Genomic DNA, 24,493 nt, shown 5'->3' with positions numbered 1-24,493 from the left:
AGTCAATGAAGTTCTAAGGAAACTATAAAATGGTGAAATATTATCGCTCACTTGAAAAAGTAGTAACTGAAAGCAAGTCAAATGAACACCAATCCTTCAACATTTACTACAAGCACAGCAGTTTGTAGTAGGTGTGGAACAGGAATGCGGCATGTGACACACCTACTGGCAACAGGGAACTTAGCATATTGCAGAAACATGACACATGGAACACTGATGAACACTGGATCACAAGCCCCCCAGAAAGATTTAAATGTGAAGGACAAGAGGTTGGATAGGTCAACTGAGACCAATTTCTGTCATATTATTAAGCCTATTATACACACTTAAAAGATTTTATGTGACATGAATACGTCCACACCTCTTATATCATAAAGGATACCAATCAACAATACTGTCAGAGTCAACTTCATGCAACTAAGAAACTTTACCATATCTTTCCAACATCACTCATATTGCTCTATTTATTTTTGACCAGTCGGAGTCTCCCACTGGACTATGAGATATCACAGGTCAGAGATGTACCCTATTGAACTTTTAATACTTAGCTCTTGGCACTACTGAACACAGAATAATCCAATATACTGATGATGAATGAATGAACGGCACTAAAATAGTAGCTATTTACTTGGTGATTTATCTGAATACAAAGATTGATTCTTGACAATAAAACAAAGTTCAGGAGGCTTCTACAAAGTTATATTTTACTAAGAAAATGGTCAAAATTAAGAATCAAAAAATACGCAAAAGAGGTGTTCACTGAAGCATTATTCATCGTAGGAAAAATGGCAATATTCTGAATTTTCAACAATTGGGCAATGTGCTGTTTTACTACGGTCAAAGACTGGATAGATTATAGAACCATTAAAAATGACAAACATGGGGCTCCCCTGGTGGTGCAGTGGTTGGGAGTCCGCCTGCCGATGCAGGGGACGCAGGTTCGTGCCCCGGTCCGGGAGGATCCCACGTGCCACAGAGTGGCTGGGCCCATGGGCCATAGCCACTGGGCCTGCACGTCCAGAGCCTGTGCTCCGCGGCAGGAGAGGCCACAGCAGTCAAAGGCCCGCATACCGCAAAAAAAAAAAAAAAAAAAAAAAAAAAAAGACAAACATCAAGGCCTGCAACAGAGGAAATTAAGATGTAACAATAATAAAAAAGAAGGGGTCAAAATAAGATGTATACTACAACTACAACCAAATAAAAATACATACATATGTTAAAAAAGACTGGAATGAAATACACACAAAAATACGTGTTTAAGTAAATAGACTTGGAGCTTATAGGTGATTTTTCCACTCTAAACTTTTTGTAATACTTGATATTTATATCGTCATTTATAGCTCCTATGGTAAAACTGTTATATTGCCATTACAGATTCTTGCAAAAGTAGCATTTTAACATTACGTGTCTAACAGTAATTGTTACAATGATTATTAATAGAAACTTATTTCATCAAATCTAATTGCTACTGGAAGCTACACCACTATTTTATGTGCTAAGAATAAAAACAAAAGTGCTGCCAAGAATAGTTATAAGATGTCAGCAATGGCAACATACATCAAATTTCACGAATGTTAAAATGTGAAAGATGTATGTCTTAGAATCAATGAGACAGAAAAAAGAATAAACGGAATAAAGCAACTGTACAAGAAACTATTTTATTGGTGAAATAAAAGTGATTTCTAGATAACAAGAAACTAACAAATCTATGGGGAAAGTGATAGAAATCTCTTATCAAAATAAATTATTTGACTCACAAATAAGTCTATATAAAGACTGCGATAATGAGAGAAACAAGGACATCACACAACAGAAGTCAAGTCTTCATCATACCCCTGAGATCAAATATACTTGGTCCAAATGGATTGAATAAATGGACTACCAAGAAGTAATTAAGGGTTTCCCTGGTGCCACAGTGGTTGGGAATCCACCTGCTAATGCAGGGGACACGGGTTCGAGCCCTGGTCTGGGAAGATCCCACATGTCGCAGAGGAACTAAGCCCGTACGCCACAACTACTGAGCCTGCGCTCTAGAGGCCGCGAGCCACAACTACTGCAGCCCGCGAGCCACAACTACTGAAGCCCGCACACCTAGAGCTCGTGCTCCGCAACAAGAGAAGCCACCGCAACGAGAAGCCTGTGCACCGCAATGAAGAGTAGCCCCCTACTCGCCATAACTAGAAAAAGCCCGCGCGCAGCAACAAACACCCAATGCAGCCAAAAAAAAAAATTAGTTAATTAAAAAAAAAAAAAGAAGTAATTAAGGTAAGCCAACAGGCCTAGACAAGATTTTTTAGCTCGGGGTAGGGTGGGGGCTATGAAATGAATTGCTTTGAGTGGCATTCCCTTGAAAATAATGCTGAAGCTTCCTGTTGGTTTATAATCAACAGAGAGGGCCACTGACTGAATTTTGGTAACCTCAAAATTTTTGCATGGAGGAGTAGGATGGGAAGAGGCAGTAAGTCCACATCAGTGAATGAAGCATCATGGTTCACAAAAACAGAATTAAAATTTGTAATTTTCTACCTAGTCCTCTAAGCTTTCCTCCCTAAGTTCACGCATTTCTATAAATAATTGGCTTTTTACTTAAAATAATAATGGAAATGAATTAATCTCACCTGAACTCTTAGCAGTTTAACATGAAGAAAATGTAAGGAACTTTCCAGTTGGAAACCAAATCACGGGACACCACCTTAACTATCCCTGAGAGAGTAACCACAACAATGCAACCAACTGTAAGAACAAACTACAATGAGCAGTGAGACAAAAATATCACCCAAGAAGAAAAAACGCCAAGTGCATTATTTTAAAAGCACTGATTATTTAAACCCTTCATACATCTACATATGTAAAGCAAAGGGGTCTTACTCATTGCCAAATAACAAAAACAAAATACAGAAGTCTAATACTAAACTAATATAAACATCAGTTTGCTTACTGTAAGAATGAATAAAAGTCATAAAAGCCAACCTCTGGGAGAAATCAACAAAGCCAAGAGTTTGGTTCTTTAAAAAGTCCAACAAAATTGACAAACCTTTAATTAGACTAAAAAAAAGGGAAGAAGACTCAAATAACTAACATCAGAAATAAAAAAGAGAACATTACTCCCAATTGTAAAGATATAAAAGGGATTATAAAAGAGTACTATGAACAACTGTAGGGTAACAAATTTGACAACCTAGATGAAATGCGTACGTTTCTAAAAACACCTACCAAGATGGAACTCTGAAGAAAGAAAATCAGACCTATACCTAATAACAAAACTGATCAGTAATCTCAGAAAGAAAAGCCTAGGACCAGATGGCTTTACCAGTAAGTTCTATCAAACATTTAAAAAAGAAGAATCCTTCTCAAGTCCTCCTAAAAAAATGAAAGAGGGGGAAACACTTCCAAATTCATTCTATGAAGCTAGCATTACACTCATACCAACGAAAGTTTTCTACATAAAACAAACAGACAAACCCCTACAGACCATTATCCCTTACGAATACTGATGGAAAAATCCTCAGCAAAATACTAGCAAACAGAATGCAACAGCATATTAAAAGTGGAATTTATTGCTGAAATGCAAAGATGGTTCAACATATGAAAATCAACCAATGTAATGCACCACATTAAAAGAATGAAGGAAAAAAATATCACCTGATCATCTCAACTGATGCAGAAAATAAACCTGAAAAATTCAGTACTCTTTCATGATAAAAAACACTCAACAAATTAGGAATAGAAGGAAACTACTTCAACAAAATAAAGGCCTTATATGAAAAACCCACAGCTAACAATATACTCAATAATGGATTAAGATCAAGAACTAGGCAAGAATGCTGCTCACTCTTGCCACTTCTGTTCAATATAGTACGGGAAGCCCTACCCAGAGCAATTAGGTAAGAAAAAGAAATAAAAAGCATCCAAATTGGAAAGGAAGAAGTAAAATTATTTCTATTCACGGATGACATGAAAACCCATCACAGATGTAGAAAACACTAGATTCCAGAAAAAATTTTAAAAAATGGTAGAACTAATAAACAAATTCAGCAAACTTACAGGATATAAAATTAACACACAAAAATCAGTTGCATTTCTATACATTAACCATGAACGATCCAAAATGAAAACTAAAGACAATTCTATTTATAACAGAATCAAAAAAGAATAAAATACTTAGGAATAAGCTTAACCAAGGAGGCAAAAGGCTTATACACTGAAAACTGCAAAATGTGGCTGAAAGAAATTCAAGAAGAGTCAAATAAATGGAAAGATATCCTGCATTCATAGATTGGAAGACTTAATATTATTGTTAGGATGTCAATACTACCCAAAGAGATACACATATTCAATGGAATCCTTATCAAAACCCCAAAGACATTTCTGCAATTGTGAAGTCCGCACATATTCTCTCTTTCAATAAGTTTTAAGGGTGAATTGCTCCAAGTTACCAACTGACATTAATAATAATTAATCAACCTATAAAGTAATATATTGAACATTGCGAATTGGAAGCTACCATTCAGACATACAGAGGATTCAACGTGTAAAATAGGGTGGCATCATCACTAACATTCAGGCTGACAATGGACCAAATCCACAACTTTTTGCACGAGACAATCACAGGGGAGACTTGGTGAGCCTGTTCTGCCATTGCACTTGAAAAGCATACCAACAGAATAGTATAATATCAGATAATGGGTAGAAAGGCCTTTTCCAGCAACAGATACCTGGGTCTCCACAAAACAGCTACAGTCACAAACCAGGGCAGTGTCAAGGAAGGTAATCACCATCATCAGATACAGAGAGGTTCAATTTGTTCAAAAATTGTACTGTGCATTTTTTTTTTTTTTTTGCAGTACGCGGGCCTCTCACTGTCGTGGCCTCTCCCGTTGCGGAGCACAGGCTCTGGACGCGCAGGCTCAGCGGCCATGGCTCACGGGCCCAGCCGCTCCACGGCATGTGGGATCTTCCCGGACTGGGACATGAACCCATGTCCCCTGCATCGACAGGCAGACTCTCAACCACTGCGCCACCAGGGAAGCCCTGTACGGTGCATTTTTAGGAGTTATTATAGATGCATAGAATTTCTGATTGACAAAGACCTTTAAAATGATATTACATGTGAAAATCATTTTATGGATAAGAAAATGAGGACCCCAGGAAGGGGTACCTATGTAACTCAAGGTCACACAACTAGCAGTTAGCAAAACCGGGACTAGAACCTAGGTTCCCAGTGTTCCTCCGTCTTCCCTAATAAAACTCCTGAGCTTCAGGCTGGGAGTACCACCTTAGTCTGCCGCCAGAAAAAATCTCCCCACCAAATGATTTCTTTTTCTTTCCAGTTTTATTGAGCTATAATTGACATATAACATTGTATTAGTTTAAGGTGTACAATATAATGACTTGACATGTGTATTTATGACTAAATGGTCACCACAGTAAGTTAGTTAACATTCATCACCATGTATAGTTAAAAAGCTTTTTCTCTTGTGATGAGAACTCTTAGGATCTACTCTCTTAGCAACTTTCAAATGTACAGTACAGTATTGTTAACTACAGTCAACATGCTGCACATTACATCCCCATGACTTATTTATCTTATAACTGGAAGTTTGTTCCTTTTGACTACCTCTCCCACCCACAAACCCCTCACCTCAGACAACCACCAATCTGTTCTTTGTTTCTGTAAATTCAGGATTTTTTTAGATTGTACCCATAGGTGAGATCATACAGTATTTGTCTTTCTCTGTGTGACTTATTTCACTTAACATAATGCCTTCAAGGTCCATCCATGTTGTTGCAAATGGCAGCATTTTCTTCTTTTTGATGTCTGAATAATAGTCCACTGGCTATATATGCCACAGTTTCTTTATCCATTCAGCTGGTGACGGATACTTGCATGTCTTGGCTATTGTAAACAATGCTGCAATGAACATGGGGGAACAAATATACCTCTTCTAGATAGTGATTTCATTTCCTTCAGACATACACCCACAAGTGGAATTGCTGGATCTTATGGTAGTTCTATTTTTAATTTTTAATTTTTTGAAGAACCTTCATACTGTTTTCCATAGTGGCTGCACGATTTTACGATCCCACCAACAGTGCATAAGAGCTCCTTTTCTCCACATCCTCCCCAACACTTTTTATCTCTTGTAGTTTTGATGACAGCCATTCTAACAGGTGTGAGGTGATCACAAAACAATTTCTTAAAGATTCTTGACCACATCAGTATATGCCCAATATGATTAAACCAACTCACGCCTGCCTTAGGAAAGGAACCTTCTAGGATTATATGGAAGCCTCTGCACTGATTCTGAATTTTTTGATAGCTGTGGCTATTGTCGTCCCATCCCTGGGGTAAGCGGTTAGGATCTGCCCTGTGAGAGGTGGACTTCCCAGTGTCAATTACTCTGGGAAGAGGCAGAGCCTGAGATAAGAAATGAAAACTAGGAAGGAAAGACCTGGCAGAAATCTTCCCTCTTCAGGGCCTTAATCTATTTGATGCCTTGCCTCTACAACTAAATACGCTGATAGTCACTTCTGGGAGAGGGGGCTGGTGGTCTAGGCCAGAGAGGTAGCCTTGTAAGGGCCCAGTGAGGATGGGTCTCAGTATGCCATATCTAGTAGCAATGTTACGGGACTCTCAGGGTTTTGTTAAAGGTCATAAACTCAACTTTCATCTACTATAGGGAATTAAGGACATGTTTCCAAGCTAAGGATGGAGTGGGAAATAGGAAAGCAGAGTGGGATAGCAGAGCTATCACAGTGCTGGCAGCAATGATTAGCAAGGTCCCCAAAGAAAAGGGAACCTTGGGACAGGAATCCAGGCATGAGAGCTAGGTTCACCTCATCATATGAAGATGGTGTCCTTTCCTGATCACCTCAGAAGAGGAAGCATTAATTTATAACTAGGAGGCACAATGGGTTTCTTGCAAATCATCACAGGTTAAACAGATTTCCTGACACCGATAACACAGGATGATATTCAGTAGGTGAGCACCGTGATGACTGTCCAATGTTTATAGTCAGCATCCATTCTGATTGGCCAGAATCTGGTTGTCAACTATTTTGAGTCTCATCCTTCCAACAATAATACATGTGTCTCCACCTCAGTTTCTGCTATTGATTCCTAAGCCTTGGAGAACATTAACCTTTTTGTTAGTGCTTATCACAGATGCAGGAATGAATAAACACTATATTAATAAACTCTAAGCAATAGATACCATTATTCCCACTTTATAGGCTAGAAAACCGAGGCTCAGAGAAAGAACTCACCCACAGATAGCCTGAGGCAGAGCCAGAATTTTATTCCAAAACAATTTTAAGATTGTATAGAAACAGTCCCTCTACTCTGGAAATCTACCCTCCTATGAAAGATAACATTGCAGGGAACAAGAAACTATGGGACTTGAAGGTAAATGCATCATTATCTCATAAAATATCAATATTAATATGGAAAAGGCTGGTCTAATAAGCATGATTTTAATCCTCCCCAACTCTCATGCTGCAATTATTGTCCAGCATTACCTGAATACCTAAAAAGCTTTTACATATATCTGTATGACAAAGTACTAGTTCATGTCTTCAAATCCATGTGAACTATAAAACCAATTTAACCCTGTTTATTAAGAGAAAAGCCCCAGCATATATTCTATTAATGTGCACTGAATCCCTATGTGAATCTCACTTGATTAAAATATTATTACTATTAAAATATTCTTACTATTAAAATATTCTTACTACTATTACAAAAGACACAATTTAACAGATTTAAGGAAAAAAACTTGAATTCAACAACTTCCCCTCCGGTCATTTATTTAAACCTCTGACAAAACCTCTGTTCTAAGAAATTATTTCTTCTACTTTCTACTTAGAGAACAAGTGAAAGTACATCTGAATTAAATTACCACTGCTGTGGAAACACTGAAACTCTAAATAAAAACTAGCAATCAAGACAAGATTATCTCAAAAGATGCTAGATTCCCTCAACACTGCCCATCATCAGGACAGTCTTTAAATGCCCTTTCTCATAGGCTATGCCAGTCATTAGTTGTAATTAAAGTTCTTGTTGAAATTGGCTTATATCTCTCTACATCTGAATCTTTTCAGGTACCGCTCATTTTCTCTTCTTCCTACTTATTATAAGAGACCAGACACTAGTCTGCTTCGAAATTTTACAGGTACTACATCTACATTAAGGTAATTCATCAAAGTAGTCTGAATGCTGTAAAGATTATTTTTTTTAATGATACAGAATGTCACCAAATTCCCTTATTAGTAGGGTGGCCATTTAATTTATCATCCAAACCAGAACACTTGGTTCTGAAAGGGGGCATTATCAAAAATAGCAACAGGCACAGTCAGGACTGTCCCAGCAAACTGACACATATTGCCACCCTACTTATTAAAGAACCAAACACCGCGCTTAAAAGCCGAAAGTCTCAAAAAAGTGAAATAAGGTTCATGGTGGGAAAGAGGGCAGAGTGGGTTCATGTGTGAATAGAAAGTCAGAAGAGTCCAATCAGAAGGTCAAGAGAAAGTTGCATTCTCTCTTAGGCACCCAAACGCAATGGCATTTCCAGATTACATAAACACAGCTCCTCCCCACCTTGGATATTAAAAGGGTTTGTACATATGAATCAAGCCTGTCATATGTCGTGTGCTCTCCTTATTTATTTATCCGTTTATTTTACGGCTACCCTCACACTCCTCCTCGATGTTACCTTATCTCCCACCCACACCCCACAACCCACAAGCTTCCTTTCCCCTCTCTTCCTTATTTTATGTCTCATCACTGAACCAATAAACCAGAATTCCTAGGAACTTGCTACATACCAGGCACTGTGCTAAGTCCTCCTACATAAAATAGGGATCCCAAAACTGAATTTGATTCAGTCCTTGCCAGCTCATTGTTCAAATTTTTATTCACCACGCTTTGTTTAAAACTCAATACAGGGGATTCCCCTGGTGGCACAGTGGTTAAGACTCCACGCCCTCAATGCGGGGGTCCCGTGTTCAATGCCTGGTCAGGGAACTAGATCCCACGTGCCTGCCGCAACTAAAAGTTCGCATGCCACAACTAAGGAGCCAGCGAGCTGCAACTAAGGAGCCCGTGAGGCGCAACTAAGACCAGGCGCAACTAAGACCCGGCGCAACCAAATAAAAAAAAAAACAAAAAAAAAAACCTCAATACCATTTCACTCCAGCCTCCATTTCTGCATGTCCTAAGCAGCCCAACCAAGGAGTACAGTTGCCAAGTCTCCTAGTGAAGTCACCTCTCTATCTATTTGTAGATAATTTAGTACAGTATATACATTGATATAAAAGAAGAATAAACTAAACAACTTTCATTAAGGCGTCAAAATTCCCACACCTTAAAAAAACTTTATAAAAGCTCTTCTGCTCTCCTAACCAAGACACGGCAGCTTTTGGAGGGGAACACTCTTTTTTGCATACCTTTTTCCTCCTTGAAGCTGGTGAAAGATTATGTCTTGCGCACCACTGAATTTCCAGCACCTTGCAGAGTGTCTAGCACAAAATAGACACTCAATAAATATCTGTTGAATAAATGAATGAATGACGGGCTCATGGTTAATGACTTTTTTTTTATGTCAACACCTCAAGATCTTTTGCTCCACTGATAAACTCCTCTTTCAAAAGGCAGTCTCCCCCCCCCCATCCCCCACCTCCCCACCACAGTAACAGCTTTGGAGTCAGCCAAAAACCCCAGATCATATCCCAGCCACTTAATAGCAATGAAACCCTGGGCAAGTTTTCTAATCATTCTCTACGCCTTATTTTTCTTACCTATGAAATAGAGATAGCACTATCAAGTTTGCTAGGTTTTTGCGGTATTTGTGAGATTTGAAAACAGTTTATGTCAAGGGCCAGGCAGGAACCTACTAAATGTGTGTCAGATGAAAGAATAAATTGCCATTCTGTTCTGTGGCTCCAGGTCAAAATGTAACCATCAAACTGTAATTTGCCAAAGCTGATCTTCATTTAACAACAGATATGCATCAGAAGTGGTAACACACAACTGGAGTCTGTCTGCTGTGGAACATCAAAGGGAGAGTTTAACATCTGCTTTTAAATGCAGGAGAACAACAATTAGTGCACAAGTAAAAGGGAAAGGTATACAATCCGATTTTATTTTCCCCACCACGGTATCCATGTATTAAGGGATTACCAGTTTACAGCAGACTAAAGCTTTTTTGCAAGGGTCACTTAGTGGGGGGAGGTAACCCTGGAAATGGTTTTTAAATTCAGCATTTATTGATAGCTCCTGCTTTTCACCATCAAGAAGGTACAGGCCAAGTCTGCCCTTCCTTCAAAGTGCAAAACTAAGCAATCAAAAACTACAAGAATAAGACTGAGGCTGAAGAGTATTTTTACCCAACTTGTTAGCAATCGAAGATATTAAACCTCAAAAGGGAATAACATCATGAATCTTTGTGCAACTTGAAATTTAGGAAATGTATGCCTGTGATGGACGGGACACTTTGTTTTCACTGTAGAGCCACGTTCTGAGACCCATTCTCCTGCTGTCAGGCCGAGCAGCAGCCGTGGGAATAAGCAGCTCCCTGTGCTTTATTTCTAGCACACCTGAACCTGCCATCAACTGCGGCCATGACAGCTATTTACGGGCCCTTACTTTCCCCTTTTCCAGTAACAGCGGCAGAGACAAGCTATGAAACTTCCCCAGGGTTTGCTTTCCTTCCTCACAGCTCTCTTGGAAGATGAAAGAAACCCCAGCGTTTTTCAAAGCCCAGAGGCAATGCTGATCTTGAGTAACATTTTCTATTTTCTTAAAAGATGTCGTTTCCTACTCTCCTCCAGCATACGGAAGATGAAGCAAAGCCTAAACTACGTCCTTAGAGTTCAGGAAAATAAATGCAGTAGTTACAAGAGAACGTGAACTCTGGTTTAAAAACAGCAAAGGGTTAGGGATAAACACGGGCTGTAATACTGAACCGTCAAGTTCTGTCCTACGAGCTCACAGTTTTGGCCTCCTTTTAAAGAGTGTCTGAGCAAAAGTGGCTCCCATCTGAATACGGATATTTTTTCCCTAAATTCCCAGTGAACCAAGTACACGAACCTATTATAACAACCTGTTTTCTTATCCATCTTCCTTTTACAGATGCTTTCTTGTCATGAGTCACAGAGTTCATAAACCAAGAAACTAGGGTGCAAACCTAGGCAGCCTGACCCCAACGGTCTCCCATAATATGCCCTGAACCAGAAAAGTACTTCTGTTTGTTGTCTAAATCTGAAACCAGCCAGGACCAACAGGAGTAACCGTCAACACAAGGGCTCCACATATTTTCACAAACTGAGGTCCTTACCTGCATGAATGATGGTGTAGTATTTTTTATGGACTCAAAAATATCATTTAAGACAGTTTTATACCTGCCATAGCAATGAAGCAGCAAGCACAGGTTTACAGCCTCCAAAAGGGCTTACAAGACGTGCATTTTAGTCTCAGCTTCAGTTTTGGACAGCAAGTCACAAGATAAAATGGCAATTAGGAATTTCCTCAAACTTTAGAGATCAATCTAGATATCAAACAACTAAATAGATAAATAAATAAACAAATATCAAACTAAAATCCAATTACCCCCATTTAAGTAACACTTGATATAACGTCAACAGAAGCTTTACATATATAATTTTAAAACACTGAATTTCAAGGGACAAAATATCTTAGAGATTATTCATCTTATCAATGCAAATTTTATTGAGCAAAGAGTTATGAAAGACAAAAAAAAAAAAAAAGTGAATGAGACTGGATCCCAGGCCTCAAGACCTTACAGTCTATTAAACATTATGTAAATAACTATAACCCAATTCAAGTTAAAAACAATAAAAGATAAAATCAGAATATACTATCAGAGAGACTGAAGTAGGGTATTAAGCGAGTTTGACACACAGAAAGGATTACTTCTGATCATAGCACAGTGGTTAAGAGCATAAACATGAGAGTCATACAGACCTGAGTTCAAGTCTTGACCACTCTACTCCCTAGCTATGTGACATTAGACAAGTTATTTAACCTCACTGAGCCTCAGTTTCAAAATCTTTATAATGGGGCGATAACACCTACCTCTCAGAACTGATATATAGAATTAAATAAGATGAAATAATATGTAAAACTCTTACTACAATTCCCAGCACACTCCCAGGGTTAATTGCTAGCAGTGGCTTCCAGTTCCAGACCTATTATTTCTCCAACTCACATGCCTAGCTACTTCTCTTACCAATGCTCTTTAATTGCTCTGGTCCAATGCCCTGCTAGATCCTACTACCAACTCTTCTTTAAAGATGAAGAGATGGACTTTGAGAAAATGGGGAACATGCCCAATGCCACACAGACTCCTGACTCCTCGGGAAAAGACCGCCCCTTCCTCAGCAGGCCCACAGCATTTGTGAATCCATCTTCCCTATAAGCTCACCAGAGTCAGATGGATACCTTATGGGCTTTAAAGTTAGATGGATCACAGTTAGAATCCTAACTCAAACCTTTTCTAGCCGTGTGAATGCTGGAGAGTTACTTTCCCCCGAGTTTCAATAATCCCTACCCTAAGAATTACTGTGACAATCTAGTGACTCACTACTATGACTTCCACACTTGTTCAGACAGCAGAGCCAGTCTAAGGGCAGAATATCAGAAATCTTGGTATATTTAACTGTACCACATGAACCAAGAATTATTCTACTAGGAGAAATTACAACTGCATTATATACATACTGCTTCCCAAATATTATGTGTGTGTGTGTACACGTGTGTACAAATATATACACACGTTTTTTAAATCATTGTTCTAAGTTTATTGATTAAATGCTTGTTATTCATTAACTTTTTTTTTCCTATTTGCTAATTTAACTTAACAAGTAGTAGCAGGTACCAAAAGTTCAGGAAAATATAATGGAAAAAAAAACCCCTTAAGGATTAGAAAATTCTATTCATGATTTATTTTGGAAGGGGTGGGTCAATGAATATCATTACTGAATGTTAGTGGTCAAACGCCTCATTTGAATATATCCAGAATATCACATGATACACACTGAATACATGTTATTTGAATCTGAATTTGAAACTCAAATTAAGTTCCCTGAAAGCAAGAGCATATCTTGTTCATCTCTCTATAAGGAGCTCCTAACACAGTGCCTGGCACATGGTAGTTGTGCAAAAAATGCTGGCTTAATAAATGAACCTAAAATTGAGAAGGCATGCAAAGGTCTATAATACATTTTGCATCTGCAATTAATTTGGATTTCAATTTGCTCCAATAAATTATATTCCAAAGTCTATGAAACGTTCCTTCTGTACCCATCACCTCATCTGAGATATTTAGAGCTTCTTGGGAGGAAGAAATACATGGGTAGAATCCTTCCTTAGGCACAGAAATATTGATGAAGACAGCTAAGCGGGAGGAAGATGTCACCTGCACTCTTGTAATATAACAAAGGGACCAAAGAAGACACAAGCTTTATACACAGTACCTGTCAAACAGTGACATTTACCATTTTGAACACATATTTAGTCCCACAAGCCTCCTGTTCAGAACATGTCTGGTTACAGTAAACACAGTAGAGATTGTAGAAGGTGAATCCTAGTCTATTCTCTGCTCACAGATGAAAAACCCTCACCATATATTTCACATATTTATACTCCCTTCTAACTGAAAGCCAGGATCACCTAAAATTAAACAAAAAGCTAAGATTCAACTGTTTCTCTTTCACTAAAAATGATATTGTAGGCAAATATTTATTAGCATGGGAATTCATTATTTATTAAGTGGAAAAGAAAGGATAGCAAATAATTTGTAGCATATACTACTCTGATAGTATTAACATAAAAATAAACATAAATATGTATTAAACAGGATAATAAAATACAAGCTATTTTCTACTTCTTTTAAAATAATCCATGGCTAATTTTTCAAAAGTGCATCCACATTTTGTCAATATTATAGACTCAAGTTTCCACAAACCTACTTCAAACAATTAAATAAAACACTTGAAACAAGGAAGTCTTTGAAAACATATTTGTGATTAAGAAAAAAATAAAAGTAGAGGAAACTGGGAGTTAAAAGGAAGTGTGGGGTCTTCCCTGGTGGCGCAGTGGTTGAGAGTCCGCCTGCCAATGCAGGGGTCACGGGTTCGTGCCCCGGTCCGGGAAGATTCCACATGTCATGGAGCGGCTGGGCCCGTGAGCCATGGCCACTGAGCCTGCGCGTCCGAAGCCTGTGCTCCGCAACGGGAGAGGCCACAACAGTGAGAGGCCCACGTACAGCAAAAAAAAAAAAACAAAAAGGAAGTGTGGTGGTTGTTTAGGGTTCTGAATTTTCCCTAAAATTGCACTAACCTCCCCCAAAATAAGTCACCAATTCATTTAAGTACCCCTTATAGTTTTCAAAGTACTTTCAGAAACATTCACCTGTGACTTTTGTAAATTTCAGAAGGGACTTCCCTCCATCTCCCCCCACTCTGCCCTCTCCCTTAATGTTTACTTCCATATAACTAGTTCTTCAGCACTAGATTTATACAGAGCATACTTATGCATTATAACCACCTCCTTTTTAACTTAAAAGTCAACTGTGAATATCCTTCTGTGCATATAAATTTTCACCTATGACATCAGTTTCAGTAAGCAGGGATCCTTCTGCCATAGTCCCTTTGGTAACACAGGGACTGTCTTTAGCTTACTGTGGTGATCAAAAGTCCTACTGATGCCTTGCTTTTACAAAATGGAAAAGTAACTTTTACAGCAATATCACAAAGGGAATATTTTGGTGTAATGGAAGGAATATATTTCACCAGGGACTATATTAAATTTTAAAGAAATGCTAAATTATTTGAAAGGCAGTTTAAGTAGCTCACTTTCTGGGGCTAAGTTGTATTTCCAATCTAAACACCACTGCAAATATTGAGATCCTAATGGCCAGAGAATTAATCTTTTGCTCTTTTCGTTCTACTTCTGTGGACAGACTGGTGACTTCCAACATAATCCTCTTTCAAATATCCTTCCAGGATGGAATAAATATCCTTTATTTTAAGGTTAATATGTGAATACAAGGCTAAAAAATTCAACTAAATATATTGCTATCATTTTTTTTTTAATTCCACTGACAATAGTATTTCACTACTGCAAATGTTTCACTGTAACAAAAAAAAATGTTTTTGGAGAAAATTTTCCAAGTCCTTGCTTTCATTGGATTTATATTTTAGCAGAGACTTGACGGCTCTCAGAAACTGTTTTCGTGGTGTGTGTATACTCTGTGTGTGTATGTAATATTTTTTCAGTACATCTTATTTAACTTCAAAACAGCTTCATAATTAAAGACCCTTACCTTATTAAAATTATTTCAAATAACACACAATTTAGTTATAAATAAATTTACACTACAAACAATATAACAATAAAATCTGATCTTACTGTTTAATGCTTCTATGGAACTTCTAGAGTATAGTTCTTTTCTGTCTTGTTTTGTTTTAGGAATGTTTCAACTATCTCATTTGTACTGTCAGAAATGTAGAGGAGCTGCAATACACAAAGAATACAAAGTTTAGAAAACTATCTAGTGATTTAATGAGCAAACAGTTCCTACTGTCAATGATATTGCTTCCGGAATACACCAGAATGGAGGTGTGTGTGAATGCACGTGCGTGAGTGCGTGTGTATGTGTATGTGTGTTGTTTCACTTACATTCTTATGGGCCACTCACATTTCCAAGTACTACCTACAAAAAAGTAGACTGTATTATTTTTAGGGCCCATTTTACCTTTCTCTTCAAAAAGATCAGGGAAATAAACTGACCTTTATGGCACCAAACAATTTTTTCTACAAGATAGTCAAGCCATTCACACAGGTTTCTCAATTAAACTATCTTAGAGTTTCTTGAAAAAGTTATAAAACAATAAAACTGACAGATGCATCAATTCTTCCAAAACCAAGCTACATGAGGGACTTATTGAACAAGTGATTCCACATTTTATTTTCCTTTCCAGACAAGAAAAGAACCAAATGGATTACATTCTTATTCTAAAAAATTCAGAACCGAAGAGCTTATCTAAAAGTCTAAAACTCCTGAAGCTCAGAAAACTGGACTCACTTTTCTGTCACACCATATTACACTGTCTTACCTTTAGAGTTTAATTCATCTACTGAACACCTAATAAAGGTTTTATCACAACCTTGAGGACTCAGTTTATGAAATCACAAAGAAATGGCACATTGCAGAAAGTCATCCTAATCTCCTGAAAGGTTGTTTTATTTTTTTTTAAAGGTCTCCTGAGTCCCTTTCCATGTTTCAAGTCTGTAAGAGCATATAAAACTTACAAAGCCAGGAAAGAAAGGAAGTAGAAAAGCCACAGACAAACTGTTAACTTTCTGAGAGAAATGTAACAAAATTTTTAAAAAGCGAATTAGAAAATTACTTACTTTTCCCAGGTCTTTGGTACAAAGTTCAGAAGGCAATTTCCCTTTTCCCACAAAGTCTTGTTAATTAATAGCAATCACTCAATGAGGTCAGGCAGCCCGAATATATCTAGAAATTGTGTAGAGACAAAAAGTTAACATTCAAAGTCAGATTAGAAATTAAAAATCAAAACACCCCATTGCTATTCACAGCCTCTGCATAATTAAAATACAGATTTCATTGGAATATCTAAATGATGAGCTATATTAGCTTCTTTTCTTTCAGAACAATACTAACAAGACTTGCTAAATCTAGATGGTGTTTTGATCTGTCATCTAATTAAAGTTACTAAAGCCGGAATCAGCAAGGCTTGTTGGCAACCGTTCACGATAAAAATGTCCTTCTCAGGGAGTTCTAAAAAGCAACTTAGGGAGGATGTGGACTTCTAATTATACTGTGACTTGGGAGGGAAGGTCTTCCGAAATCACACTTGCTTGCCTCACCTTCCAAAGATGAGCTCATCTCACAAACACAGAAGCAGTTGTAAATAGAAGTGAACAATAACAACTTAAAGAAATTCATCAACAACTTGTAAATGCCCTTCAGATGTATCCATTGAAGCACACTTCACTTTTGCAGGTGGGAATGAGGAGAGGCGTGTTAACTTTTTTTAAAAAATAAATTTATTTATTTATTTATTTTGGCTGCACTGGGTCTCTGTTGCTCTGCGCGGGCTTTCTCTAGAGTTGCAGTGAGCGGGGGCTACTCTTCGTTGCGGTGTGCGGGCTTCTCACTGCGGTGGCTTCTCTTGTTGTGGAGCACAGGATCTAGGTGCACGGGCTTCAGTAACTGTGGCACGCAGGCTCAGTAGTTGTGGCCGAAGGGCTCTAGAGTACAGGCTCAGTAGTTGTGGCACACGGGCTTAGTTGCTCCGAGGCATGTGGAATCTTCCCGGACCGGGGCTTGAACCCACGTTCCCTACATTGGCAGGCAGATTCTTAACCACTGCGCCAACAGGGAAGTCCCAATTTTTTTCTAATAAAACAGAAAATCCGAAAATTCTGCATGATGATAATCTCACTTAAAACATAAGTTACTTCCCCCAACAATGCTGTGAATGAATACATAGGTAATACATCATTCATAAGATAAACAAGTTTAAGTAGGTGTAACAGATGCCACAGGTACACCATAACCTAAAGTCTGTGCACCTGTCAGCCTCTCCCACACTGGGCCGCACGTTAGATGTAATTCTAAGAAGCGTGATAAATTCATTTAAAAGCCGTAAGAGATTGAGAAATAGGTCCTTTAGGAGGAGGCAGGAAGCACTGCCACGGTAGGCAGTCAGAATCCCACAGGCATCAATAGTCATCATTTATTATTACTGTCATTGTTACTGTTACAGTTTAGAGTTACTATTACAATGTTATTGTTACACTTACACAGTATGCACTCGCAAGCCAGATTCTTCTCTAAGTGTTTTTACATGTATTAACTCCATTTAGGATAGAGACAAGCAGAAATATCCCCTAGACATCACGCTGGTGCCACACAGTACATTCAGTTCTATAACACTCGTGTTTGTTCCAAGGTTGATACAGTAGGGAGCAACTTGAGCGTAACTTGATTTTCACATTTGTTTAGGTATGATTTCACTGCAAGAAACATTAGGTAATAGCAGAAGATTGCATGGGGCGGAACCCAGCTGTCTAAGGATACACAAAAGGCACAAAACCCACACCTCAAATATCTGTTGGCGATCTCAGTCCCCCCGACATGTGCCAAGCCACAGCCCTCCAAGCTGGGTGCCCCAACTTTCCTTCTGATTTCAGGTAACCCTCTTTCCACCACTTCACAGTGACGCATAAACTGCAACGCTTCCAGGGCCTCAGTCCACAGGAAATGTCACGACTTTCTCAAGGTAAAATGCCATATTTAGTGCACTTTTTATCTATTTACTTCTTGACCAACTAATATGTGTAAAACTGTGCTCCGATTTTTATTCAGTTCCCATCTTACTTTTTTTTAATGTGTCACTGATAAAGGTTTTTTTTTTTTTTTAAATTTATTTTTGGCTGTGTTGGGTCTTCGTTGCTGTGCGTGGCTTTCTCTAGTTGTGGCGAAAGGGGGCTACTCTTTGTTGAGGTGTGCGGGCTTCTCATTGCAGTGGCTTCTCTTGCTGCAGAGCACGGGCTCTAGGTGCGCAGGCTTCAGTAGTTGTGGCACGTGGGCTCAGTAGTTGTGGCTTGTGGGCTCTAGAGCGCAGGCTCAGTAGTTGTGGCGCATGGGCTTAGTTGCTCTGCGGCATGTGGGATCTTCCCAGACCAGGGCTTGAACCCGTGTCCCCTGTGATTCAGTCAGCTGTGGCCAGGTCGGCAGGGCCATGTGACAGGCTTTCCTCACAAATGGCTCTACGAGTGGTGCAGGTAACCTGCTAGTGTTGGAGGGTCTCCTGCAGAGGCGGGCGGTGGCTGTGTCTCACCATGGGGACAAGGACACTGGCAGCCGAAGTTCTGGGAAGTACTCCTTGGCGTGAGCCCTCCCAGAGTCTGCCATCAGCCCCACCAAAGAGCCCAGGTAGGCTCCAGTGCTGGGCTGCCTCACTGATAAAGGTTTTTGAGTGTTATGTCCCTGATCCTACTTTCCCCTTAAGCACTGGGGGGTTTACTGCATAGCATGGTGGTTTTTAGAAACACGTATATTGCATTTTAGCAGAACTGACTGTATAATAACTAGTGTTTACAAGGATGCTTGTGTGTTGTGTGTTTTGTTTTGTTTTTCGGGGTTTTTTTGGCCATGCCACATGGCTTATGGGATCTTAGTTCCCCGACCAGGGATCGAACCCAGCCCCATGCAGTGAAAGCGCTGAGTCTTAACCACTGGACCACGAAAGGAAGTCCCAGGACGCTTGTGATTTAGACCAGAGGGGTTAAATTATGATTTTCAAATACTTTCATTATGTTAAAGAGGATAGCAACATATGTAATTTAATTTTAGAAAGAATCACACTCACATACTTTACAATAACCTAGTATGGACACTTTTAAGGGTGTTTCAGTTACGTGAAAAATTTATTTATGAGAAGTTCCGTAATGGTGGTGTTAGATAAATGAAGCGTTACTGCACCATTCCGGACAGACCAACATGATGGTGTTATAAAGATACAATTCTTGCAGACAAGAGGACTTAGCCAGAATTGCTAGAGAGGAGAAACTGAATTACTTGTCATTCCTTGAAACCAATAAATTTTTAAAAGATTAAAGTTATCCGTAAAAAAAAGTCCAAGATATACATAAAGATATGTACAAAGAAGTTTTCCATTAAAGTAATAACATTTTAAGCAATTTAAAAATATAAATATTCAGCAATGGATAAAGTTTTTTAAAATCTGTAAGATATTTAATAAAATGAGAAAATGTTTTTAAGCAGTGTTCATTGGGAATGCAGACTATAAGATGATTTATTCCATATGATCTCAATTTTGTTTAAAAGTATCTATACCTAGAAAAAAAGACTAGAATGAAAAAAGTCAACATTTGTGTATAGTTGCTAATTAGAGATAACAGTATAAGGATAGAATAATTTTTATTTTCTTTGCATTTTCCTGTGGTTCCCAAATCTTCCACAATAATCATATCTACTTTTATAGTTAGAAATAATCGTATGCTATATAAAAATAGGACTAAGGCATTTGGTGGGGGAAAAAGCCTCTTTTTATCCCCACTTTAATTCTGAATGTGACTCCAGCCCAAGAACAAGGGTACCAGATGCTTCCTCCACAGGTATTAACAGATCCAGTCACAGAAAGTATTTTCTATCTCATAATTCAAGGGCAAATACATCCCAAAAGATGTTCAAAGTATATAAATCCATTTTAGAGGCCAAAATATAATTTGCTTTTACTGGCTAAAACAGTTATAGATTTAGTAAAATCCAGATGAAAGAAGACTTTTAATTATATAATTGCATATTAGCTGTCTTAATGTCTGAAAGAAATTTAGTTATGAATGAAGAAATTGTGCTCTGGATAAAGCTCCTTTCAAACAAGATCAAGATGAAAGAAATACAAGAAGCAATGGATTCGGTTGTGGGGATGAGTGCCTCACTCGGGGAGTTTTCGATAGAAAGTAAGAAAGAGATATTGATCTTTACGACCTCCAAAAGAACTCAGCTGTCTTAAAAATTTTCCCAATAACCATAAAACTGGACTTTGAAAATAATCCATTTGCCAAAAACGGTGACTCCTTATTAGTCATCAGTCTGCTTAGTTTAATCCCATGCACTGAAATTGCATAAGAACTAAATGGTGAAACTTCAATACTCTGAAGTCAAGGGCCAGTGTGGAACAATTTGGCCACCACACAACCCGAGTTCACTTACCTATACTGGCCAGCAGCACATTTAAAGGATGTGCCCCTTTCCATCTTCAGCGTAGCATTACTCACATCAAATACCCAGTAACTATTTGGTGTAGAGCAATTGCTTTAGTACCACTCTCCATTCTCAAGAATGCACTGAGGATTAAAAATCAGTGATTGTGTGTGTGTGCGTGGTTTTGTTTTATAAAATTATAAAGCATCTGTAACATGCAGTGTATACATCTGAATAATAACCATATTCCTGCTGTACAAAGTATAGATGTACTAATCTCTGTTTTGTTTTGTTTTTTACTTCCCAAAATGCTGACTTCAATGGAAAACAAACAAAAAACCCTTCTGTTTCAAATTTGCTTTTGTATTTTTAAGCATTTTCATAACTTCCCTATCAAATGGAAACAAAGCTACTGATTTCATGTTTTGTTCTGTTTTGTTTCACAGAATAGAAGAGGCAAATGAATATTTTAATTACGCTATCATATACAAGAAGAGATCACAGAGGTGATTCTGAGTTCCAGAAAAATCAGTTCAAGTTCAAGATCAGAGACTATCATTTTATCAAATGTATGTTGATTACTTTGGAAAATAACTGAAATTCTTGGCTCCTGTGTCTCACAAGTTGCTGCCTAAAATGCTGCACATATGCGCCTTTAATAATTTGCAAGCAAGTATTATAATCAGCAAATAAATTCAGATACTATTTTCAGTTAGGAGTGTTCAAAATAAAAACTATGAATTTTAATTTTTAAAAGAAAACATGCAGAAATATACATCTACCTATATACACCTCACACTGACTCTGAAAATACAGAACACTTAGGAACTCTCAGTATGGAAACTATATTTCTTAAATTGCTCTAAGAATTAGCATATGTATAGCTCAGGGGAATACACTCTCTTAGCATTACTGGATATAAAAAAGGGCAACCAATTTTCAGAGTCTACCTGGAAAATAAGCAGAAATTATTTTCTCAGGCTCTCTAGTCACTCTGTGGGCAGAATTCCAACATAATCTAAATTGGTCTTGGCACTATCTCACTCCCCCTTTTTGCATCACTACACCACCTCTGGTCCAAAGCCCAATGACCTTCTCTTTCGACGGCCTCCTCCTCTCATTGGTCCTTTCCTTCCAACTTCTAAACTTCCAATGACTCCGTGGCAATATTTCAGCAGAAGCTGGGGAATGGGGGAGTTTCAACAAATGATTAAGGAATTTTAACTTTCTCTGGATTATATGCATTTTTAAAGAAAAGTCTGAGTACCCAGATCTTGTTTTTCTAAGCACCATAGCTCACTGGAGAAATAGTTGGGTCCAGGCCCGGGGGTAAGGAAAGTACAATATAAGCCTAGAACATCAAACTATGCCAGGAAGCAAGAAGTGCTCAAATATGAATGCAGACATGACAGAAGGACACAGGAGCTGCCTTGAAGGGGCTCCCACTGGCCAAATGTGGTACGATTTGAACAACAAAAAGGATGATACGGATAAATTATAACACACTCAATTTTTTAAAAAGGAACCATAAATCCACAGATATTCATGGAAAGGGGGATAGTGGAAAGCTCTTTTTTACAAAGAAAGCCAGCTAATAAACACCAAAGGAATAGCAGAAATAGAAAATCCCACTTTGCAACCACCAAGGCAATGATTGATTCAGTCAAGGGTCATTGATGGACGCTAAAACCATTAGGGAAAGGGTTGCTATGGAACAGGATACTCACACAGCCTCAGAATATCACCCCACAGATTACTTATCACTTACCAAGGGGAAGAGGTATCTTTATAATGGAGAGCTCTGGCAGACCACCTTACCCAAGTGTTGGTTGCCACAATCAACTATAGGATAACCGAATGTCATGTCTCCACAGGGACTATGTAGTATGTTTGTCAAAAGGCTTAATCTGTATCTCATCATAAAGTAACAATCAAACAAATCCAGTACTTGTGGTACTTTCTGCAAGACAATTATCTTGGCATTTTCCAAGATATCAGTGCCATGAATGACAAAAATAAACAAAAACAGGGTGACTGTTCTGGATTAAAGGAAAAGAAGCAAAATGCAGTGAATGACTGTTGATGAATCTTGGATGAGGAGAGGGGTTATAAAAAGACATTACTGGAATAACTGGGGAAATCTGAATCCGTATTATGGACTATGTGGGAGAATATTCTTGTGTTTGGGAGATACATATTAAAGTATTAATATTTCAGGTAAAGGGTCATGACCTCTATAACTAACTCAACCGGTTCAGCAAAACTGTTTTAAAGTGTATGTATACAGAAACAGAGAGACAAAAACAGAGAGAGACAGAGATAAAACAAATTTGGCAAAATGTTAGCATTTTATTTGGCAGGCTGATTGTAACCTCTAAAAGCCAGTAACTACGGTTACTTGTAGGCTGTGTCTATTCCATATGAAGAGAGATCATAAAGGAGCCTACGGTTGAAACCAACACAAATAGAAATAGAGATCACTGGTGTTAGAGCATTTAGTCCATTTTTCAGAAAACTTTTTCCAATGCATTTTACTTCTGTAGCAATTAATGGTCATTAGTTGGGAGGAAGAAGATTTACAGAGAAAAAGAAACCCAAGGAAGAGGATAACAATGGATAAAAATTAGGCACAGATAATTTCAGTTCTCTTCCATACCTCTTCTTTGGAAGAAGAGGTAAGTTTCGAGGTTTAAAAAAATTGTGCATTGTTTTCCATCCTGGTGAGAAACCCTGGATAGATGTGTACCTTTCCAAAGAGCAAGAAAGAGTCCCTCTGCAAGAGGTATTCTGACCAAACACCAGGACCAGTGAAGCTGAGCACTTCATTTCATGCCCAGCCCTGGCTAAGCCTAGAACAGAGGGGCATGTGTCTGAATAACAAACATTCCATGTGGGCAAACTTGCATCCCAGAAGCGCAGCTTTCAACAGCTGCCTCAAACTGAATGTGCTGGAAACAGAATTCTCCTCCACCAAACTTGATCCCTTGTTTCTATTACCTGTCTTCTCAGTCTATCCAGTCTCAAAAGTGCAGCTTCATCTTTCACTTTGGTTCCCACTGGCCCACTCTTCCTCATTCACATCCTCAGGGCCATACTGGCCACAAGGTCTCTCACAGTCCAGGTAGAAACAGCCTCTCTTTTCTCTGTTTCTCCTCAATGCTTCTATCTATGGCACTCACTTGACACTTTTTAAATATCTTTGCCACAAGGTACTGATTCTGTACTCACTGTAGGCAAGAACTTTACTATGTTACCTCATTTAAAAATCGCTGAGGGCCTCCCTGGTGGCGCAGTGGTTGAGAGTCCGCCTGCCGATTCAGGGGACACGGGTTCATGCCCCGGTCCGGGAAGATCCCACATGCCGCGGAGCAACTAAGCCCGTGCGCCCCAACTACTGGGCCTGTGCTCTAGAGCCTGCGAGCCACAACTACTGAGCCCACGAGCCACAACTACTGAAGCCCGCGTGCCTAGAGCCCATGCTCCGCAACGAGAAGCCACTGCAATGAGAAGCCCGTGCACCGCAATGAAGAGTAGCCCCCACTCGCCGCAAATAGAGAAAGCCCACACACAGCAACGAAGACCCAACACAGCCAAAAAAAAAAAAAATCACTGAAATTCTGTGAAGTAGTTTACGTTATTTTGCTTCTATCTAGGGAAGAAATGGATACTCAGGTGAAATAACTCGTCTGAGGTCACAGAGCTGTAAAGTT

General features: G+C 38.7%; 1 protein-coding gene across 23 annotated transcripts in view; it reads right to left on the bottom strand.

The window, feature by feature from the left end:
• Positions 1-24,493, bottom strand: part of APBB2 (amyloid beta precursor protein binding family B member 2) — a 374,271-nt gene that overhangs the window by 246,892 nt on the left and 102,886 nt on the right. For 11 of the 23 annotated variants that reach the window (XM_029235015.1, XM_029235014.1, XM_029235019.1 and 8 more), the window contains 2 exons: positions 16,436-16,541; positions 9,448-9,548 (listed from right to left, as the gene is read on the bottom strand). The gene's annotated coding sequence lies outside the window, so the exon portion shown is untranslated. Of the gene's footprint in view, positions 1-9,447; positions 9,549-15,430; positions 15,536-15,700; positions 15,728-16,435; positions 16,542-24,493 lie in introns of those variants that run through there. The other 12 variants (XM_029235021.1, XM_029235034.1, XM_029235028.1 and 9 more) reach the window with 4 other exon arrangements.

This window comes from Monodon monoceros, unplaced genomic scaffold (genome assembly GCF_005190385.1).
Source record: "Monodon monoceros isolate NGI ecotype Baffin Bay Population unplaced genomic scaffold, NGI_Narwhal_1 Super_Scaffold_20, whole genome shotgun sequence".
In the NCBI taxonomy this organism is placed as follows: domain Eukaryota; kingdom Metazoa; phylum Chordata; class Mammalia; order Artiodactyla; family Monodontidae; genus Monodon; species Monodon monoceros.
The sequence above is the reverse complement of the archived record's forward strand: the minus strand, read 5'-3'. Positions and strand labels throughout refer to the sequence as shown.